Raw genomic sequence first — 21,731 nt, forward strand, 5'->3', positions numbered from 1 at the left:
AAATGTAAAATTAGTCTATGGTGCTAGAAAACTGAGTAATTGTTACCCAAGGCAAGGAAGATAGGTAGTATGGATTGGGAAGGAGTGTGACACGGGCCTTCTGGGGTGGCAAAAATGTTCTGTATATTGATCTGAGTATGATTGTACATTTACAAAAACTCCTCAGGATATACATTTAAGATTAGTGCACATTACTATATGTATATTATACCTTAATTTAAAACGTAGGGAAGGATGGTGATCAAAGAACTAACAAGGAATCAGGAGGAGAGGGCAGAGCATGCGTGGCACATTGGGGTTTCTTCCCTCCTGGAAATATTTGCCTAATCAAGAGATGCCTGAGAGGCTAAGCTGCATGGAGGCGGCCTTGGAGACTCAGAAGCCAAAGTGTCAGAGTACAAGATCCTCCAAGGGAGCCATCCCCTACTTTGGAATAAGACCGCATAAGGCTGAATCCCAGAAGGTATAACACAGAAGTAAACTAAACCGGTCCTTGCATAGATTCAAAAAAACTTAATTTGAATAAAGGTAAGACCAAGTGCCTGGCAAAAGCAACAGAAAAAGCTTTACCTAAATCGGTAACTACTTCTAGACATATTTTTTCAAATAGAATGAACAGTACACAATCAAAGACAGGCAGGAACATTAGGAGATAAGACCCCTCGAGAAATGAAAGACTACAGAAAAAATCTGCACGACCAGGGGATAGTTGCCATGCTCACCCTGTTCAAAGACATATGTACAGAGCTTGAAATTTTTGATAGGGAATTAGAAACTATGAAAGTGACATGACCACTTAAAAGGAACCAAACTGAAATTCTAGAATGAAAAATACAATTAACCAAAATTAAGAACCCAGAGAATAACATTTAAGAGCATACTAGACAGTGGGGCGCCTGGATGGCTCAGTTAAGAGTCCAACTCTTGACTTCGCTTCAGGTCATCATCTCACGGGTCACGAGATTGAGCCCTAACACCCGGCTCTGCGCTGAAGGTGCAGAGCCTGCTTGGAATTCTCTCTCTCTGCCCCACCTTCCTCCTAAGGGCGTGCAGCCGCGCACTCTCTCTCTCTCAAAATAAATCAACTTAGAAAAAAGAGCATATTAGATGAAGACTAACTTAGTAAACTGGAAGACAGAACACACACACGCAAAAAAATATCCAGCACAGAAAAGAAACAAAAGAATGGAAAATACAGAAGGCAAGTGAAATGCACAGAGGATTTGGTGAGTCTAACACCGTGGAACTGAAGTCGCAGAAAGATCAAGAAACAGAATGGGGAAGAAGCAATGTTGGAAGAGATGATGGCTGAGAACTATCCAAAACGGATGAAAGACATCGGAAGGTATACTCCCCAAGCAAGAAAGGGAGGATTCTTTGAAATCCAAAAAGAAAATCTTAAAAATGGCCTGAGAAAGAAACCAATTACCAAGACAGAAGCAATAAACCATGACTGACTTCTCAATAGAAACAAAGCCAAATAGGGGCACCTGGGTGGCTCAGTCAGCTAAGCGTGTGACTTCGGCTAGGTCATGATCTCAGAGCCCGTGAGTTTGAGCCCCGCGTCGGGCTCTGCACTGACAGCTTGGAGCCTGGGGCCTGGTTTGGATTCTGTGTCTCCCTCTCTCTCTGCTCCTCCCCAGCTCGCACAATAGAAATATATCTTTGGGGTTTAAAATATATATGCATTTTAAAACATGGTGACAACGAAATGGGTTTAAAAAAGAAGAAAGATGGGGCGCCTGGGTGGCGCAGTCGGTTAAGCGTCCGACTTCAGCCAGGTCACGATCTCGCGGTCTGGGAGTTCGAGCCCCGCGTCAGAGCCTGGAGCTTGTTTCCGATTCTGTGTCTCCCTCTCTCTCTGCCCCTCCCCCGTTCATGCTCTGTGTCTCTCTGTCCCAAAAATAAATAAACGTTGAAAAAAAAAATTTTTAAAAAAAATAAAAAAGAAGAAAGAAAGAAAGAAAATTAACTTAAATGTTTTTAAAGGCCTTTCACAATCTCAGGAAAAAGAGTGGAAGTCTCAATATTATACTTTGGTAAGTTGGGAAAACATATCAGAATTTCGTAGGCCAACACTAAAGGAACAGCAAAAGAACACATGATCCCACGCTAATAAAAAAGTAAATGGAGTAATTATTTTTACAAAGAGAATCCAAAACAAAGGTAGAATGAGGGGGAAAAATATGGAAAACAAGGAATTCAAGGAGATTTTTTAAATTTTTAAATATTTATGTCAATGTAAAGTTATTAAGTGCCAATTCATTTTTGTAATAGTCATCAGCAAAATATACAAAAATATCTGGCACACATACCTTTTATAAATTTTGACCAATCTTTTCTATTGCGACTGACTTTTTGAAATCTTATTTCACTTTCTCTTTTCTTACCACAGATATGCTAACAAGCATTAAAATGTCCAAAAACCAAATAAGAAGAAACAGGAACAAAAAGCCCAGAGAGCTCACTAGCTTATAAATACTGCATTAGTTCCATAATAAAATATTAATTTGCCATTACTGATCTATGTAAAGTTACTGAAATTAATATATTAAGAAACTCAAAAACAATATTTTTTCACTTCTTTCATGAAAAACATTACTCTAATATTTTTAATTCAATTGTTAATTTAGTGAAAGGAAAATTCCAGCATAAAATTATAACTTTTTCTACACTGACATCAATGTCGGCAAGACACAGGTGCAACATGTACCTCTCTCAGAGAATAATCAAATATCTATTTCGAGCCAAAAACACTTAAGCAAACGAGATATGAAACTCCAGAGTCAACTCCTGACCTTCCTATAGGCAAATGAAACTACCCGCCCCTTAATAAATATTTTTTTAATTTTAGGGTAGATTGCTACTACGATTTTGTGAGAGGTAGGTACCTTAAGTAAGGTAGCCTAAGCTCTCGCAAAGAAACAATGCTACCAAAATTATATCAAAATACTATATTCATATCGTATAGCCTATCTCTGTAAAGAAATCAAAGAATCTTTTTATTGCATTCCAGCCTTTCAGATATAAAAACGAAGAGTGAACAGCGCCAGAATTAAAAAACGAGACCCCAAAGCGTACAGAGAGGCGTGTCCAGGTCTACTGCGTTAGAGTCAACGAGACGGACTCCCTTTCCACGAGGGCTGAGGAGCAAGACTAAGCCCTTCGTTCGGGTGACTCGAGCGCCGTGCCGAGGGCCTTCTCCACACACCAAACGCGGTTGCCGACGAGCCGTGTGGGGAGCTGACTCCCACCCAAGCGTTCTTCTCTAACCTTCACAGCAGTCGCTTCGGGCGCCGGGCGCCGTGGCTGTGCGCATGCTCCGGTCTTATGCTCACAGTGTCCCACCCGCACACCTCCCGTCTGCACCTACTATCTCCTCCTGTTCCTTCAGGTCTTACGAGTCCCTGGCTCAGGGAAGCTTGCCCAACCACCCCCAAGTCAGGTTAGGCTCCTTGCTCCTGGGTTTTATAGCTCCCAGTACTTCAAAGAACCTATCTCCCTGTCATCGTTGTCCTGAGGCACGGAAGGCACTGGAGAAGTACTTGCTGGATGAACAAACAAATCTGAATTCACGATTCTCCCCGATTTTGCAAAGAAAACAGCCCTCAAAAATTATTTGCATGAAATGATACAGCCTGGAAATGGCACAGATCGGTTGAGAATCCAAGTGTCTGCAATTCTAATTCCCATGCTGTGACCCCCAGGTACTATAATGAAATGTGCTAGAAGACAGATTTCTTTCAAATTGGTATTACTTTTGTTGACTTCCACTGTAAAAAGTGAGATACTTTTTAATGGGGGGCGGGGGGGGGGGGGGGGGGAGAGACTCTAAATACCAGCGAATCCCACCTAAATGCCAATATGCCTTTCAAAAATCACCCTGAAGGGACAAACTGAAACTTTCTGGGAATAAACGGTCAGAACACTGTTGATAACAATGGCATTGCACTAAAGCAAAACAAGCACGGTTAAAGTGAAATTGCAAACATAAACCAGAATGCAATCACCTGTCTCTTTCTCTCGAACTGAAGCACCAATTCCCGAAGTTTTAGTATTGTGGCTAAGTCTTCTGCCAGCTTCCAACATGCCTAGTGCATGTTAACCGAAGTTAACTGTGTTTTCAATCTGCCACTAGCTTTCATTTACTGGCCTCCTTCTCAGTCACGCTCACTGGCTGCAAAACGTAACAGGAACTTGAGATAGGTGTGCACATGGCGGCCACGGCTGACCAGTACAACCTCTGCCAGGCACTGGAGGCCCAGATTGAATCCGCCGTGCCAGGAAGTTGTCTTCGTTCCCAACAACTCCAAGGATGGCCAGCCAGTTGACAGATGGTGGCAAAGCTGACACTTCCACTTACTGGCTTGTATAACCAGTGGCAGTTGTCCTCACTAGGAGATATTTCACGTCGAAGCACTGTTATAACTGGAAATGGGCTACCCTCATCAGAAACAAGGGCACCAGGGGCGCCTGGGTGGCGCAGTCGGTTAAGCGTCCGACTTCAGCCAGGTCACGACCTCGCGGTCCGTGAGTTCGAGCCCCGCGTCAGGCTCTGGGCTGACGGCTCAGAGCCTGGAGCCTGTTTGCGATTCTGTGTCTCCCTGTCTCTCTGGCCCTCCCCTGTTCACGCTCTGTCTCTCTCTGTCCCAAAAATAAATAAACGTTGAAAAAAAATTAAAAAAAAAAAAAAAAAAAGAAAAGAAAAGAAACAAGTGCACCAGGGAGTCTGACCGCTAGCTAAAAACAGTAAGTAGGCACAAACACCAAGACTCGGGCCCAAATTCTTAATGTTTGGCAAACGATGCTTCTTCAAACGCCTTTGAGACAACTCACCAACTCTTTAATCAGCAAAGGAATCTGTTAACTGGGGATACCTGTTTTCCTTTAAAAATTAATTTATACTTCTATTAGCATAATTTTTTGTTATATTTTGACCTATGTACGTTTGACATATGTCAATTGCGTGTGTAGAATCCCACACAGGATCTACATCCACTCTAAGTAAAAACCTAAACTGTGTTTACAAACTTTATTATCAGAAACAGCAAACTCATATTTTTTCTTAATTTGAGGGTCTGATAGAGGAATAAAAGTAAATAAACCACTGTTCATGTGATGCTGGCTAACTGAATTCTTATTAAAATGACTTTACAAAAGGAAAAAGTACCCTGACTTCCCTCCATTAGAACTTCCCAGAGATTCAACACATAGAGGGAGTTGGCCACGGTGATCTCTAAAGTTCTGTCCAACTTTTCTGAGCTACAAAATGTTCAGTGTGTATCCCAGAGACTTGATTCCATTTATAAATGGATTAGTATAGGATTAAAGTCACTTTCTTCCAGCAAGCAAAATATTTAAGATCGTGTCCCCACTCTCTTTCCCCCCATTTGTGTCATTATTTCCAGTGACCGGGTAGTGCCCCAATTCAAACATCCTCCCCAGTCCCATAAGGGACCCATTTAACTCCTATTAAAGTCTACTGACGAAAAAGCAACTGTGGATTAAAATGCGGGGAAAGGGGAGGAGGCGGGGAGAGTGCAACTCTCAATTTATAGAAATGTCTTTCAATTTACAGAAATGTGGATTCGCAGACTCCTCGCATTTCCTGGCATTAAAATACCTGCGAGCAACCATTCTCACGCATTAGATATGCCGCACCGTCACTCGGCTGTTAGCTGCAAACTACTTTGCAAACTTTGCAAAGGCGCACAGATTTCCAGGCTCTCGGGTTCCCTCATTCACCCCATCCTCCTCTTGCCGAGCCGAAAGAAAGTTCCGCGGCACGAAGGCAGTAATTTAAAAGAAGTTCGCCTCAGTCCTGCCCACTTGGGCTCCGCAGGACGCAAGTGAAACTTGCAGGGGAGACAGACACGTCTCCCGGGGACCGAAGCTTGCTCCGGGGGGGAGGGGGAGGCGGCGGGGCTCCCCTCCCCCAGGATCTGAGGACCCGGGTCCTTTCCACCGGGCCCCTTCACCCGCCACCAGGTCCCCTCGCGCGGCGTCCGCCGCAGACCCTCCCCGCACGCCCCCTGCATCCCAGCGCCCCCCCCAACCCGGCGCCCGCCAACCTGCCAATCACTCCCGCAGAGCCCCACGATCGAGGTTCCAGGGGGCACTCGGACGGCCCCGCACAGGTTCCCCGAGCCTGACCCCCAAGAGCAGAGGCGGGGAGCCGCAGCTCCGTCCACCTCCCCGGGGCCGGGAATGGCGGCGTCCGGCTCCCGCGGGGCCAACCCGAGTCCCTGCCCGGAGGAAACCCCGGAGACCGGCACCGCCGCCGCCGGCCGGCCGCCTGCGGTGGGAGATGAAGAAATGAAGTTACCTCCGGACGGTCCCGTCGGCGGAGGCTGTGGCGGGGCGCAGCGCGGGGAGTCGGGGCAGCCGAGCAGGTCCCGGCGCGGCGGCGGCGGCTACCGCAGTGCCCTCCGCCCCATTGTTTCCCTTCCAAGAGGCTCCCGGCGAAGCCGAGCCCGGGAACCAGGAAGTTCCCCGGCGCGACACCTCCTGCCGCCGCTATGGAAACGGCCCCCGCCTCCCAGGGCGGCTCGCCGGGGACCCCGCCTCCGCGCCGCCGGCCCCGCCCGCCTCACGGGCCGCCGCCAACCGTCGCCGCTGCGGCCGCGGCCGCCGCCATCTTGGCGCGGCCGGGCGGCCCTTTCCCGGCGGCACGTGCGCGCCGCTCCCGCGTTCCCGCCGGCCGCGGGGGCGCGCTTCCAGGGCTGCGGGGTGCGGACGCAGCTCCCGGGATCCCGGGCGGGAAGCGGCGCCTCTGACCCCGGGCCGGCAAGGGAGAGAGGACCCGCGCCGCACTGCAGACCCCGGACCTGGAGCGAGGCTTCGAGGCACGGCGCGGAAACGACCCACTTAAGCCGTCCAATTGGAAAGGTCAAGGGATGGGCGAGCCCAGGGCTGAAGTCAGTAGAGTAGTGGCCTAGAGCGTGTTCTCTGCTGCCACATTGCCGCGCGTTTCGTTTCGGGCCCATCTTACCAGCTGTCAGAGCTAGGGCACTCTAATTTTCTCTGTGCCTCAGTTTCTTCATCTGTAAAGTGATAGAATCGCAGTACCTACCTCGTAAGGTTATCACCTGGAACAAGCAAGTGCCTGGTAGTAAGTGCAAAATGATCGTTCAATAAAAAGGTATTGCTTCTAACAAAAATCACATTTCTGTCATTTTCCAGGAACTTTAGGTCTTCCAATCAGCACTGCTTTAAATAGGCTACTGTCTCAGACCCCATTGCTGCTTAAAACTTCCCAAATGTTCATCTTTTGTCCCATCTTTCTCTAGGTCAGCTTTCCTTTTTTATATCATGGAAACTGTCAAGAGTTTTAATCTCCAGAGTCTTCCACTAAGAGGTGCCATAAAAAGGTGAATGATGTAAACTTTCCAACACTGTAATTAGCTGACAGTTAAATGATTTATTCAATAGAAGCTAGAAGAGTTAGGGTGTGCAAATAACAAAGGCTTCCTGTCCTTGATTCCAGGAACTAGAATTACTAAAGCTGGCAACTCTGCACCATTGTTATTATCTCCTTTCCAGCTGGTGAAAACAGACACCAAAAAACTGGGTGCTGTGTGCAATATGGAAACAGAGGGATGGACAGAGGAGGTGGGGTCACAGACTCTGCTGAAGGATGCAGACTTTAATAACTGTGCGTAAGACCGGGTCTTGGATAGTCTCCAAGGTTCCTTGTAGCTTACAAGTATTGTGATCTTATTCGTACACTCTTTAAGTTTATACTTCCCTTTGGCTATTCACTTAAACCAGGTTTGTGAAGACAGGTGTTTAATAAGCCTGATCCAAAACTGGCATAAATAGTTTGATATATGAATTGCGGTAAAAACAGGTCAAGAGTTGGCAGGATGCAGGAAACTTTTTCAATACCCAAACACTTCTCCAAAAGTTCTGGAATGCTCTGATTATCGATTACCCAAACTGAGATACCTGAATTTCTGAAAGGCAGGAGCCCCGTCGCTCATATAGCTTTGTAGCTCGTATTGGACCAGCAGTTTGCACATGGTAGGCCCTCAATAAATGTTTACTGAATTAAATTGCCATGTTTATGGCTGAGTGCTCATCATTTAAGGAGACCTTGGGAACCACAGAGATACACAAGAGATGTTACTCAAGGGACATCACTGCAAATCAACAGGAACCCCACGTCACTAGTAAATGTGATTTTGGAATGAACAACCCTGGCCTCAGGCTTATTTGGCAAAATAAAGTGGAAATTTCAGATAGGTTTTTCCACAACTTATATGGGTAAGTTTTTTTAACTTTATTTTGGACCTAATTATGAGCACCACTGATTGAATTTTATGCTTCAATAATAGCCCTCTGACTCTATAGTACAGTTCAAGTTCAGAAATCCCCACATTTTTCCCCAAGTCAGAGTGTCACCAGTGAGTTCTGTCACTTCAGTATAAAACTAGTATTTGTTCTTAGGTATAATTTCAGGGAATTGCTATAGTTTTTTGTATATTTAAGCATCTCGGAGGTATTGTTAAATGACAAACACAGATTTTTGTCTTTAGATCCCCTGTGTAGGGCTTCATACTGGGGTAGGCATGCAGATTCACTTATCTGGGGCATGTGATAAACGTGGAACTTACATCAGTGATTGTCAAGGAAATAAAGATAGAATCATTTTTCCTCTAAACCAGGGATGCACAAACTTTTTCATACAGAGGGAACATAGTAAACATGAGGGCAAAAGTAGACAATATACAACAGGATGAATGTGCCTGTGTGCCATTAAAAACTCACGGAAATAGGTGGATTTGACCCGCAAGGCCATATTTTGCTGACCCCTAAAGAATTCTGTCAGATACACTCCATTTTTCTATTCACTCCAGTGTGAAATGCCAGATATTAAAATACAAAGGGTAAAAGCTCGATATCAATAAAGCACTAAAAAGTGAAAAAAAAAGTATGGAATCAGTTCACGTTACCAATTAAAATATTTCACAAACACCAAAGGTTTAGAACTACATTTTGTGTACTATAATGAAATAAGATAGATGGATATTGGCCTTTCGTTTTTTCAAAAGCTAGGAGTTATGACAATGGGAATACGTAAAATGTTGACAAAGGTAAGAGTGCACCCACGGAATGCCATAATAGCTTCTGGAAAGCCAGAAGTACAATTGGAGGTGAGAACATAAGAACATAGAACATAGAAGAAAAAAAAAATTCTCCAAAGCAAATCATCCTTCACTGCCATCTTTACAACGTGGATGAAAGTATAGGTCCTTTGAGTCTCCTGTAAATTGAGAATTCAAATGTGAATCTGTGGCTATTTGATCCATTCAATTTCTTTTTAATAGGGGTAACAGATAGGTCCCTAAGGAGGGACGGGAGGAAGAAGGGGACAAAAAAGCTGAGGCAAACTCTGCTGTGCACATTCTCATCCTCACTAGCAGCAATACTTTCTGAAATTTCCTAAGGAAGCAATGCTCTTCTATTGGTTAGGAAAGTCACCTCCAGTGAGACTGCATATAATTGTTCTTCACTATTGGGGAAAAAACCAGCCCAGTCAGTATCTCTGCACCCAGTGTAAGTACACAAGCAATGGGGGATCAACAACCACATCCACGCTGCTCATACGAAAAAGTTATCCTTTGGTTCAAAAGGTAACTTACTGATGCAGAGCAAGGAAAAAGTTCACGGAAGGGTTGTGAACCCCATAAAACTGTATGCAAGGTGTTGTGTACACAATTTGTTACTTACAACTATCTGGGGTTGTCTTGTCCATTTATCGGTATACTTGGGGGTTGTTTCTGTCTGTCGTAAGAACGTCACGCCACAGATTGGGGAACTCATCTGTCTTCTTCCCTGTTCTATCTCTTGGTCCAGATCAGTGTCTGGTACAAGACCAGCTCTCTATAAACACTTGTAGAAGGAGTGAAGAAAGAGGAGGAGGGAAGGAGAGAGGAAGGAACAAAGGTACACAGATACCCATTTTCTCTAGGCAGAAGTCTTCTAACTTTCATCGTATGCTCAGAAGGGTCTGTGACACATACACACAAGTAAGTAAGAAAGACCAGTTTTCAACTACAAAGGCCACCTCTCATTATCTCCTCTGCCCTTGTGCTCACCAGCCACCCTGCTCACAGAACAAAATGGTTATCATGGTTTGCCAGAAGCCTACGATGATGTCATACCATTTGGAGAGTGTCTCATTATGTTTTTATAGCTTTAGAGAATTGCTTCTGCCTGCTCAACTTTAAGTTACCATACTTAAAGTCTCCATTTGACCACATCTTAGATGTCATGCCCTTTATTTTTTTAAATCTCATCAAACAGAGTTGTATTAAAAAAAACTGTTAAGATATTGAAATAAATGAGGTATGATTTCAAGGCATTTTTGTCCCCAATTTAGGGTGATAAAACTTTTGCCTCTATATGTATGGGTTTCTAATTAACTTTTAAACCTTTGAGTACACAAATCTATATAAGTTTTGTGGTAGCTGATTTTCAAAGATGGTCCCCCAGTGAAACATGACTCCAGTGTTCACATCTTTGTATATCGTCCTCCTCTTGAATCTGAGCTGGCCAAAAGAATAGGCCATAAGTGACACTGAATATTTTCTAAGACCAGATGATGAGAAGTCTTACAGCTTTTGTCTGGATCTCTGAAATACTTACCCTTAGCACACCCCCTCCCAGAACTCAGCTTCCAGGGTTGTTGTTTTTTTTTTAATATTTTTTTAATGTTTTTATTTATTTATTTGTGAGAGAGAGCAAGCAAGCAGGGAGGGGCAGAGAGAGAGGGAGATCCAGAGTCCGAAGCAGGCTCCAGGCTCTGAACTGTCAGCACAGAGCCTGACGTGGGGCTCGAACTCACAGACAGTGAGATCATGACCTGAGCCGAAGTCGGACGCTTCACTGACTGAAACACCCAGTGTCCCTCAGCTTCCATGTTGAGGCCACAATAGTGGCAACGTTCACTGAGCCCCAGCCAATAGCCAGCTTCCACCGCTAGGCACGCAGGTGAGACAATCCTGCACATCCAGCACAGGTGAGCCCTCAGATGCCTTGACCCCCAACTCTGCGACCCCATGAGAAACCCCAAATGAGGATGTCTTAGGTGAGCGCAGTCAACCCGTGGAACCACAAGAGCAAACATTAATTGTTGTTGTAAGTCACTGAAACAGGCTGCTTTGTTATCCGCATGTTGATAACTGGGATACGTTGATTAAAAATAAAGTTGCTAAAAATAAAATAAAATAAAAAATAAAAAAATAAAAATAAAGTTGCTTAGAGGTACCTAGGTGGCTCAGTCGGTTAAGCGTCCGACTTCAGCTCAGGTCACGATCTCACAGTTCATGTTGTTCGAGCCCCACGTCAGGCCCTGTGCTGACAGCTCGGAGCCTGGAGCCTGTTTTGGATTCTGTGTCTCCCTCTCTCTCTGCAACCACCCCCCCCAACCCCGCTCCTGCTGTCTCTCTCAAAAATAAACAAACATATAAAATAAAAAATAAATAAATATAAAGTTGGTAAAGCTATATTTAGCTATATGTACCTAAGACCTTAATAAATAACTTCATCAAAATTACAGAAATGCTGCATAAGAAGGTCAAGTTCGAGAAGAACAAGGTGAGCTGTAAAGGATCCTGAGGTATCCCATGGCCTGTTCTTGGCTGATGTTGTCTGGCTTCTTCCCTTGAGTGGGGGGTGGCTCTCTGGACACCATGAAACAACATAACAACCTTAACCTTTCCGTGTCTGCAAAGTAATACACTTGCAATTACATGTGACTTACACAGACATGAAGTAAGTCCCCACCCACATGCTTTGGCTAAAAAAGGAAAGGAGTGGTCACAAGTAGCCAGACTAAAGGTTCAATTAAAATGAGACAATAGATGGGGAAAAAAAATTTTTTTTATCTACTCAGCTTCTCTTTTCTATTTGCTAATGCTTTATGAAGATTGCAGGCCCATAATTCCTAATCAGCACTTAGGAAATCTAAAAAGCTCTGGAAACCAAAAGGGGTGGTTTGGTTTTTTTTTTCCACCTAAGTTGGGCACCTAGATTCATTTGGTAGCAACTGGACTTTCCTTTGGCTGTTTATGGTCTTTATTTTATTTGATATGAACACTCATCCTATTACAGAACCATCAGCGTGTTGATGACAAGGCCCTGGCCCAGCTCCCACCTATGCTGCCCTCAAGTAATATGCAGTGTATGTGCTATGTCACCCTTCTAGAAACCGAAACTTCTGAATTCCAAAACAGTTTTGGCTTCAGACCTGAAGTAGACTTTATTAGAGACCCAAAGTAACATTTTTTTTTTTTTGCGCAGGGGTGGGGCGATGTTAACGTGGGGTCATTGAACACTCGATTCAGGCAGCCTGAGTTCAAACCCCCTCTCCACTGTTTGCCACCTCTGACAAACCCTCTGCCTCAGTTTTCCCCTCTGCGAAATGAAGACAGTAATAAAAATTACCTCATAGGGTTCTTAGAGAACTAAATGGGGCCACACATGCAAAGGGCTTATCCCAATGACCAGCAGTTAGTAAACACTCAACAAATGTCAAGTTTTATTGTGTTATTATTACATATAAGCTTTTTTTCATGTTCAACAAAACTAATATCTCTCTTGGGGCTCAGTGAGAAAAAAAGAAACTACTCAAGGTATTACCAGCAGGAAGATATTTAACACAGGGAATCAGAGGTAAAAAATCTTGGGAAAGGGTGAGTGGGGGGGACGGGGACCAGCACTGAGTCCTGAGTTATTCCACAGCAGTTGTGGACCCGATCGGTGTCAGGAAGCTGCTGACCCCAGAATTCGGAGTCACAGGAAATGACACGAAATCATTGCCAATGCCACAGCTGCCTTGCAGCTTAGAAGCTGGTAACTGCCAGGGGTAGGTACTCTCTGGAGTCTAGCTTCACGGCACATATGCATGTCGGTCAAACCCTTATGTCAGCCACTGCTGTCAGAGGAACAATGTCAGGCTCCCTATGCCATTCAGATCCCAGGCGTGCCTCTCACCGGCAGAACAACACCTTATCAGAACAGTGCTAGCAAAGGACTCTGGGAAATGCAGCCCCTGTGATACAGATGATACCCAACACAAATAATTTAATAATAGTGATTTACATTTGTAAAGCATCTGCTGTAAGGTTCAGCGAGGCAAGCAGGAACTGAGCACAGAGAGCTCAGTGACGTGTCCGGAGTTGGCTGAGTAGTGAGACACTCGGATGCTCATATTCCAAATCTAGAGTGTGATGCTTTATTCCAATGCTCATCCGAGTCCTATTTTTTCCCCCAAGTCCTCATACCATTTGTATTATTTACTTACTGTCTCTCTTTAAGGTGGCTCACATTTCTACTTAAGTCAATTTAAATAGGAAAATTTGCATCGCTATCTAAAGTATAATGCAAATCACTGAAGCGGAAAGCAGATGTCATGTACCATAAATGGAAGATAAAAGTAAAAATGAACACACAGGGGGCGCCTGGGTGGCTCAGTAGGTTTAGCGACCACTTCGGCTCAGGTCAGGACCGTCGTGGCTCAGCTCGTGAATTGGAACCCCTCACTGTCTCTGCTGTCAGTGCAGAACCCACTTCAGATCCTTTGTCTCTCTCTCTCTCTCTGCCCCTCCCTCACTTGAGTTCTCTCTCTCTCTCAAAAATAAACATTAAAAAAAATGAACACACAGAAAACCACACAATAGTATTAAGACCACTTCAATAGCATTGCCCACAGAGGGCACTGAGCCTGAAGCCTGCTCTCTGTTGAAAATGGAGACTGGGGTGTGTTAGATGTCAGACATACGAACAGCAAACACCTAAGACCAAACCGAAACTCTCTCGTTGATATATTCACAAGTTCTAAAAGATGACTAAAATCCTTGAAAAGAAATTAAATTTCTCACTACGTGAGGCAATGTTATTTAAAGCCTTAGCCATCTCACCTTCTAAATACATCCTACACTTCAGGTAACAATGCTTTCTTCCTGCCGTATCATTTTTGAAAGTTGAGCTCAGAATCAGAGGATTTATTAGTTCAATTTTGGAAAGTACTTGGTAGCTCAGTGTTAAATATACATCAGTGTGTTTTGCTCCTCCTGACTCATTCATGTAAGATTTGTCTGATGCAGAAGTAAAATTCACATCATATACAATACACCATTTCAAAGTGAACAATTCAGTAGCATTTAATACATTCACAAGGTTGTTCAACTACCACCTCTATGTTATCCCAAAACATACGCATCTCCCCAAAAAGAAACTCTATACCCAGCAACCAGTTAACTTTCTATTTCCTCTCTCCCCAGCCCCTGGCAGACACCATCCTGCTTTCTGCCTCTATAGATTCACCCTGGATGTTTCATGTAAATGGAATTATATAATATGTGACATTTTGTGTGTCCATCTTTCACTCAGCCTAAGGTTTTTGCAGTTCATACACATTGTAGCATGTCCCTGTACTTCATTCCATTTTAGGACTGAATAACATTGCATTGAATGGATATACCACATTTGGTTACTCATCCATCCATGCATGAACATTTGGGTTGCCTCCAACTTGAGGCTATCGGGAATAGTGCTATGAACACGCGTGTACACGTATCTGCCTCGGTGCCTGCTTTCCAGTTATTTTGGAAGTATGCTTAGGATTGGAATTGTGGGATTGTATGGTGATTACGTTTAACTTCTTGAGGAACTACCAAACCGTTTTCATCAGGGAGGAACCATTTTCCATTCCCGACCAGCAGCGCACAAGGGTTGCAATTTCTCCATATCCTTGCCAACACTATTTATTTTCTGCTTGTTGTGATTACGGCCATCCTTGTGGGTGTGAAGTGGTGTCCCGAGGTTTTGATTTGCATTTCGTTAATGACTAATGATGCTGAGCATCTTGTCATGTGTTTATTGGCCATTCGTGTATCTTCTTTGGAGAAATGTTTATTCACGCTTTTTGCTCACTTTAAAAACTGGGTTGTTTGTCTTCTTATTGTGGAACTGTAAGAGTTCTTTATGTATTCTTGACCCTTCTCGGATAAGAGATTTGCAAATACTTTCTCCCATTCTGTAGGTTTCCTGTTTACTTTATTGGTAATGTTCTCTGATAAGCAGAAGTTTTCAACTTGATGAAGTCCAATTTACCTTTTTTTTTTTTTTCTTAATTTTGTTGTTCTGCTTTTAGTGTCGTATCTATGAATCCATTGCCAAATCCAAGGTCAGGGGTATTTGCCCTTATGCTTTCTTCTAAAAGTTTTATGTTTTAGCTTTTATGTTTATACATGATTTTTAAATCACAGTATAAAATTTTCATAGAAATAAGGTAAATCCACTGATCTAGATTAATTCTATAACTGTTGAAATTTACTCACCCTTGAAAGACTCATTTGTTTCTTTAGTAAATGGGTTTATTTAGCCATGACTATGAACAAATCTCTACTAGATTGTATGTAACTGTAGACTATATATATATACACACACTTATTAGTATACGTATTGTTTATTAGTATAGTATATTATTCTTACATACTAATAGAAGGTTACAGAAGTGCTAAGAAGAAAGACTGGACTCCCAGTTTATGAGGAGTAATATGTTGCAAATCAAAAACAAACAAACAAACAAACAAGCATCCTACTTTGAGCATCCTACTTTGGCTCAGGTCATCATCTCATGATTCATGGGTTCGAGCCCCACGTGGGGCTCTGTGCTGACAGCTCAGAGTCTGGAGCCTGCTTCAGATTCTGTGTCTTCCTCTCTCTCTGCCCCTCCCCTGCTCACGCTCTGTTTCTCTCTCTCTCTCAAAAATAAATAAACATTTTTAAAACATTTTTTTAACTCAAACTGGATTAAATAATACAGAGGAGTTATTGGCTTATGTCACTGAAAGCCAACTAGAAGATGGGCTTTGTGGAATTCAATGATATCGTCAAGGACCAGCTTCTTTCTCTACTTCCCATCATGTCTGCTCCATCCAACTAAGATGGCTGCCAACAATCTCCAGGGCTCCATGCCTCCTCACCTCAGTCCGAGAAAATGAGCAACCCCTAGCTAACACCTGTCTCTGCCTCAGGCTCTGGTATGAACTGAATCACATACCCCTTCCTGCATCAACATTTACTGCCAGGACGTATGATTATGTTAATTGCTCTCACTGCTGTTTAGCACGTAATGGAGTTGGGCTTCTTCCCACATGAAGATATGGCCCTCAAATGGAAATTGGGCAAGTGATAAAGAAAAGAGGAAGGGATATGGGGAGGTCATCACAACATTCACCACAGGTAATCTCAGAGAAGTCTTAGCAGAAGAGATGGGATTTGACCTGGTCAGGGGGAATCAAACACCAGGACAGTGTGAAGGCTCATTTTTTTAAAACAGGGAATAATCATCCATTTTAGCTGGACCACTGGTGTCAGATGAAAGCTCATAATCCTAGGAGGCTAACTTGAGAGCATATCATAATGGAGGACTTCAAATGCCTAAGGAGTTTAGACTTCATTCCCCAAGCAACAAAAAGAAAATGACCTTACTCACAGAAAAAAAAAAAAAAAAGAAAGAAAGAAAACATTCTCTAATGAGAACTGTATGGGGGGAGATGCCTGGGTGGCTCAGTTGGTTGAGCCACTAACTTGATTTCAGCCCAGGTCATGATCCCAGGGTCATGGGATTGAGTCCCGCATCAGGCTCCATGCTGGGCATGGAGCCTGCTTAAGATTCTCTCTCTCTCTCTCTCTCTCTCTCTCTCTCTCTCTCTCTCTCTCTCTGTCTCTCTCTCTCTCTGCCCTGGATCTCCCTCTCTCCCTCCCTCCCTCCCTTACCCCTCCCTTCCCCTCTCTCGCTCTAAAAAAATTAAAATAAAAAAACCTGTATAGATATGTAAGAACTTTAGAAGATTTCATTTTAATGCTAGACCTTGGTATTTGATAGGCTATATTCACTTTTGGAAATTCATTCATTCACTCATTCAATCAGCAAATACTGATTGAGTACCGAATGTGTGTCCAGCACTATACTGGTGAGAGCTGGTGGTTCAATCGTGAAAAATAGTAATGTTGTTGCCCCTGTGAAGGTTATAGGCCAATGGAAAGCCTATCATCTATGTCATCATGGCCTCAGATTCTAATGTCTCATCTGCCTTTGGAAAGTTTTGCATCCTGGGTTACAAACCAGACGGAAATCTCCGTGTGTCTTGCAATGTAATCCGTTCCTCTTCTGAACCTTCCAAGTCTAGTTCATACTTCACTTCAGAGAAGTCACTCTTTCACCTAAAGATTTTATTTACCTCAAGCTCAACACACCCATCTTCAAAATGGATGACTTTTGCTTACCTCAATTGTAGACCTACATATTGTCAAGTTAAAATCAAGGCAGAGACTAGATAATTAAGTTACCCTTAATGTACTGTACTTGAAGTTTCCTTCTTTCCTCACCCCCCCTCCCCCTCCCCCTCCCCCATCCTATTCTTTTAGTAAACCTCTAACTTGTACTTTTGAAGAGGCAAGGCTGGAGAAGAACAGCTATAAATCTTCTTACCAGCCCAAGTCCATAACTTTTGTTCTGAGTCACTCCTTTCCTCCCTGTGTTACCTGAGCTCAGAAGGATGCATTTGAGATGAGAAGAATTCTTATCACCAACCCAGAAAATGTAGTTTCACATTGGTCTGAGAAGTGAAACAGCCTAACTTACACCTGGCAATAAGAAGGCAGGCTTATCCTTAAAGGAAAACTCCTTAAAACAAAACAAAACAAAACAAAACAAACAATAACAACAAAAAACAATGAAAAACCACACACCGTATGATTCCAGCTCTGTAACATCCTGGAAAAGGCAAAACAATGCAAACAGTAAAGGATCAGCGGTTGCCAGGGGTTGGGGAGTGGGAGGGATAAGTAGAGAATGCAGGAGTCATAGGGTTTTTAAAGGATTTTTACCAAGTGTGGATACGTGCCATTCTACATTCAAACCCATGGAAGGTATGACCCGAAGGTGAGCCCTAATCTCAACTCTGGGCTTTGGGCGATGATGATAATGATGTGCCAGCCTAGGTTCATCAGTTGTGAACCTGACGGGGTTCTGGTAGGGATACTGATAATGAAGGCGGCTGTGCGTGTGCAGGGGCAGGGGTGGGGGGGATACAGGAAATCTCTCTACCGTCCACTCAGTTTTGCTGTAGACTTAAACCTGCTCTAACATATAAAGTCCGTTTTAAAAGGCAATGAACAAAAGGGGGATTTATTAGTGCAAATAACACTTACTACGCCCCAGATATGCCACACTGCATGACGCCCTATAGTATCAACAAGGCACAAGACACATACGGTTCCTGCCCTCACAGAACTTACATTAATGCTTTCATCAGATGAAGTCACTGTGCTCAATGAGTTGCCCTTCCCAGATAGTATGATACAATTCTCTGTTCCAACTGAGAGCCCCAGGTCTCCTCCAGCAGGTTGCTGATGGGTAGGTAATTCCAACCAGTTTACAGGAGCCAGGCCTCGCAGCCCCTGGGAGAAAACATCCCCAAATCCAGTAATCGTCACCTGAAACTTTTGAAAAACGCTGTTTCTGGGTGTCATCCCCAGAGCCTCCAATTCTGTGAGATTAAGGATTTGCCCAGATGCCACACTTTGTCAAGCACGTCAAGTGGTTCTGGTGCAGGAGATTTGAGAACCAGTCATTCAGCAGTTGATTTCACTCTAAATAATAACAGTAACCACCATTGTCCTGTTTTGACGTACTGAGTCTTAATATGAACACTCCAATAGAAAACTAGGAAACCGCCAAGGCCCGTGGCAAGGAAGTTTATGAGAAATAGAAACACAGATGATCAATACACACCTGTTCAACCCCATAAATAACCAAATAAATCTAAATTGAGGTCAATAGAATGTAGTTATTCATCTACCATATTGGTGGAAATTTTAAACCACCCAGAATATGTAAAAATTAGGGTGATGCGGGCACTCTCATACATTGCTGGAGGGCGTGTAAATTGGTAGAATTTAAGAAAAGGGAATTTTGGCAATATATATTAGATTTTATAGTATAAATAGTTTGATCTAGTGATTTACTTTCTAGGAGTATTTCCTAAGGAAATAACTCACATACATATACACAAAGAAAACCCACAGAAATCTATGTATAAGGCCATTCAGCATAGCCTAGTTTATAATACAAAGAATTGGAAGCTAACTACCTGTCAGGAAGGGACTGGTTAAAATAGAGTAACTCCCCACCCCCCCCCCAGCAAAGTGCAATTCCATTAAAAATCATTTCATCTTGGGGCGCCTGAGTGGCTCAGTCGGTTAAGCGTCCGACTTCAGCTCAGGTCACGATCTCGCGGTTCGTGAGTTCGAGCCCCGCGTCGGGCTCTGGGCTGATGGCTCAGAGCTTGGAGCCTATTTCCGATTCTGTGTCTCCCTCTCTCTCTGCCCCTCCCCCGTTCATGCTCTGTCTCTCTCTGTCTCAAAAATAAATAAAACGTTAAAAAAATGTTTAAAAAAAATCATTTCATCTGTATTTGTTAATAACAGAAACACACCTTTAACTGATTTTTAATTTATTTATCATTACTTTTTTTAATGTTTACTTATTTTGAGAGAGAGAGAGAGAATGAATACACAAGCAGGGGAGGGGCAAAGAGAGAGGGAGAAGGAGAGAATCCCGAGCAGGCTCCACACTGATAACACGGGGCTCAAACTCACCAACCATGAAATCATGACCTGAGCTGGAATCAAGAGTCCAAAGCTTAACCACCTGAACCACCCAGGTGCCCTTTAAATGACTTTCTTAAACTACATATATAAAAATACCTACAAATATAGTATAATCTTATTTTTAAATAAAATAAATGTGAGATACAGAGAGGGAAGGAAATTACTGAAAATGTTAACAGTGATGATTTCTGGAAAATTATATTAGAAATTTTTATTTATAATAAAAATTTTTATACCTTCTGAATGATTTCTACAGCAAGCATGTGTTACACATTTAAAATCTCCTCCCCTCTAAAACCCTTTATATTTTGTGAAATACACATTCAGACATGTTACAACTATTTGCAAGGGAATTTTCATTGAAGGCATAGCCTCTAAGGCAGTTTGTGTACCGCTCTGTCGTGGGGGGGAGATGAGCTCACGGAAGGGTCCGTTAAGAGGAGGAAGAGGACACCAGGGTCCAACCTACAGCTCAGGCCCCCAGACTAGGTCTGAACCTAATAGCAAGATAGGCTGCAAGCAAGGACTGAAGAAAAGTTTTCCCAGGAGTCACTGTGAGACACAGAGCCTGGGTGGCTCAGTCGGTTGAGCATCCGACTTCGGCTCAGGTCATGATCTTGTGGTTTGTGAGTCCAAGCCCTCATCGGGCTCTGTGCTAACAGCTCAGATCCTGGAGCCTGCTTCAGATTGTGTTCCCCTTTCCCTCTGCCCCACCCCTGCTTGTGTTCTCTGTCTTTCAAAAATGAATAAACATTAAAAAAAAAAGTGTCACTACAGTACTCAAGTAGGGCATGTGGCAGGTGACACAGAGTAGGACAAAAAGTGACTCTCAATTCAGGGCAGCAGGAAGGAGCAGTGAGGGTCTATGGGAATGCTTCCCCATCCTGGCACTGCGAGCCCACAACACTTGCATTCTTCTCACATTGTGGCGGCCTAGAAAGAAATCCCTGCTGTCTTAGCAAAATCAGGCTCAGAGCAGTGGCCAAGCCAGATTGGAGAGGGCTGGATGGGGAAAAGTAATGGAGGAGATGACAGGTACAGGGAAGGTTTCTCAAGGTGGGAAATATGAGAGAGCATATTTCACTGCTGATAGAAGCATCCAGTAGTGGGACAGAGGAGAGAGAGCTCTTCTCATTCCACCCATAGTCCTGATTGATTTCATCCACACTGTGGTTTTAACTACCACTTTCATGGAATCGCCACACTTACAGCCAGAGCCCAGGCACACAATAAAAATTTATTAAATAGATGAAGCTTTCCCCAGGCTTCTAGACCCAAATAATTAACTCATCATATCTCTCTCAGAAACTCCTCTGTTACTAACACACACACACACACACACACACACACACACACACACACACACACACCCCATTCTTCCTTTGGTGTTCACTCTCACTGACTGGTACCACCATGCTCCTAGTTGCCAAGCTCAGTACCTGGGCACCCACCTTAGTGCTCCTTCTCATCTCTCCCCACATCCAGCAAGTCAACAAGTGTAGATTCTCTCTTTGGAGAGCTCCTGAATCCATTCTCTCCTCGTTATTCCCACCACCACTGTTTTAATTCAATCTCTCATCACTTTGTGTTTGAGTAACTACAACTCTTATTTCTAATCTCCTCCTCGCTCTGTTGTACACAGCTATGCTTCAAACTGTTAACAGCACAGTTTTCCTAAAGTTTAAATCTGGCCATGGCATTCTCTCACCCATTCTGAGCTTCAAAATAAAATGCAAGGTAAATATTCAATAAATGACAAACTGACTTACCGCATAAAGGGAGGACTTATCTTGGAACAAGATTGCCAGCCCCCTTCCCAATCTGGGGTAACTTTGGGCTAATCATCCTTTGTTATAATAATCTAATACCATCTGGTCTCTGGACAGACTCAAAACAGGTGTTCCCAAGTTTTGTTACATGTTACTCATTCATACTTTCACTATGCCTCAAGAAGTTCAAGGGGGAGCACTTTACACATTAAAAGGTCACAACAATTTTTTGTGTATATAACAGAGTGCCTAAAATTGGAAAAAGGCACTTTT

General features: G+C 43.5%; 1 protein-coding gene across 5 annotated transcripts in view; it reads right to left on the bottom strand.

The window, feature by feature from the left end:
• Positions 1–21,731, bottom strand: part of USP6NL (USP6 N-terminal like) — a 246,577-nt gene that overhangs the window by 187,305 nt on the left and 37,541 nt on the right. For 2 of the 5 annotated variants that reach the window (XM_045060858.1, XM_045060856.1), the window contains exon 1: positions 6,326–6,462. The exons of 2 other annotated variants lie outside the window; for them this stretch is intronic. The gene's annotated coding sequence lies outside the window, so the exon portion shown is untranslated. Of the gene's footprint in view, positions 1–4,010; positions 4,032–6,325; positions 6,463–21,731 lie in introns of those variants that run through there. One more of the 5 variants, XM_045060860.1, reaches the window with a different exon arrangement.

The sequence above is a fragment of the Felis catus genome, chromosome B4 (assembly GCF_018350175.1).
Source record: "Felis catus isolate Fca126 chromosome B4, F.catus_Fca126_mat1.0, whole genome shotgun sequence".
NCBI classification, from domain to species: domain Eukaryota; kingdom Metazoa; phylum Chordata; class Mammalia; order Carnivora; family Felidae; genus Felis; species Felis catus.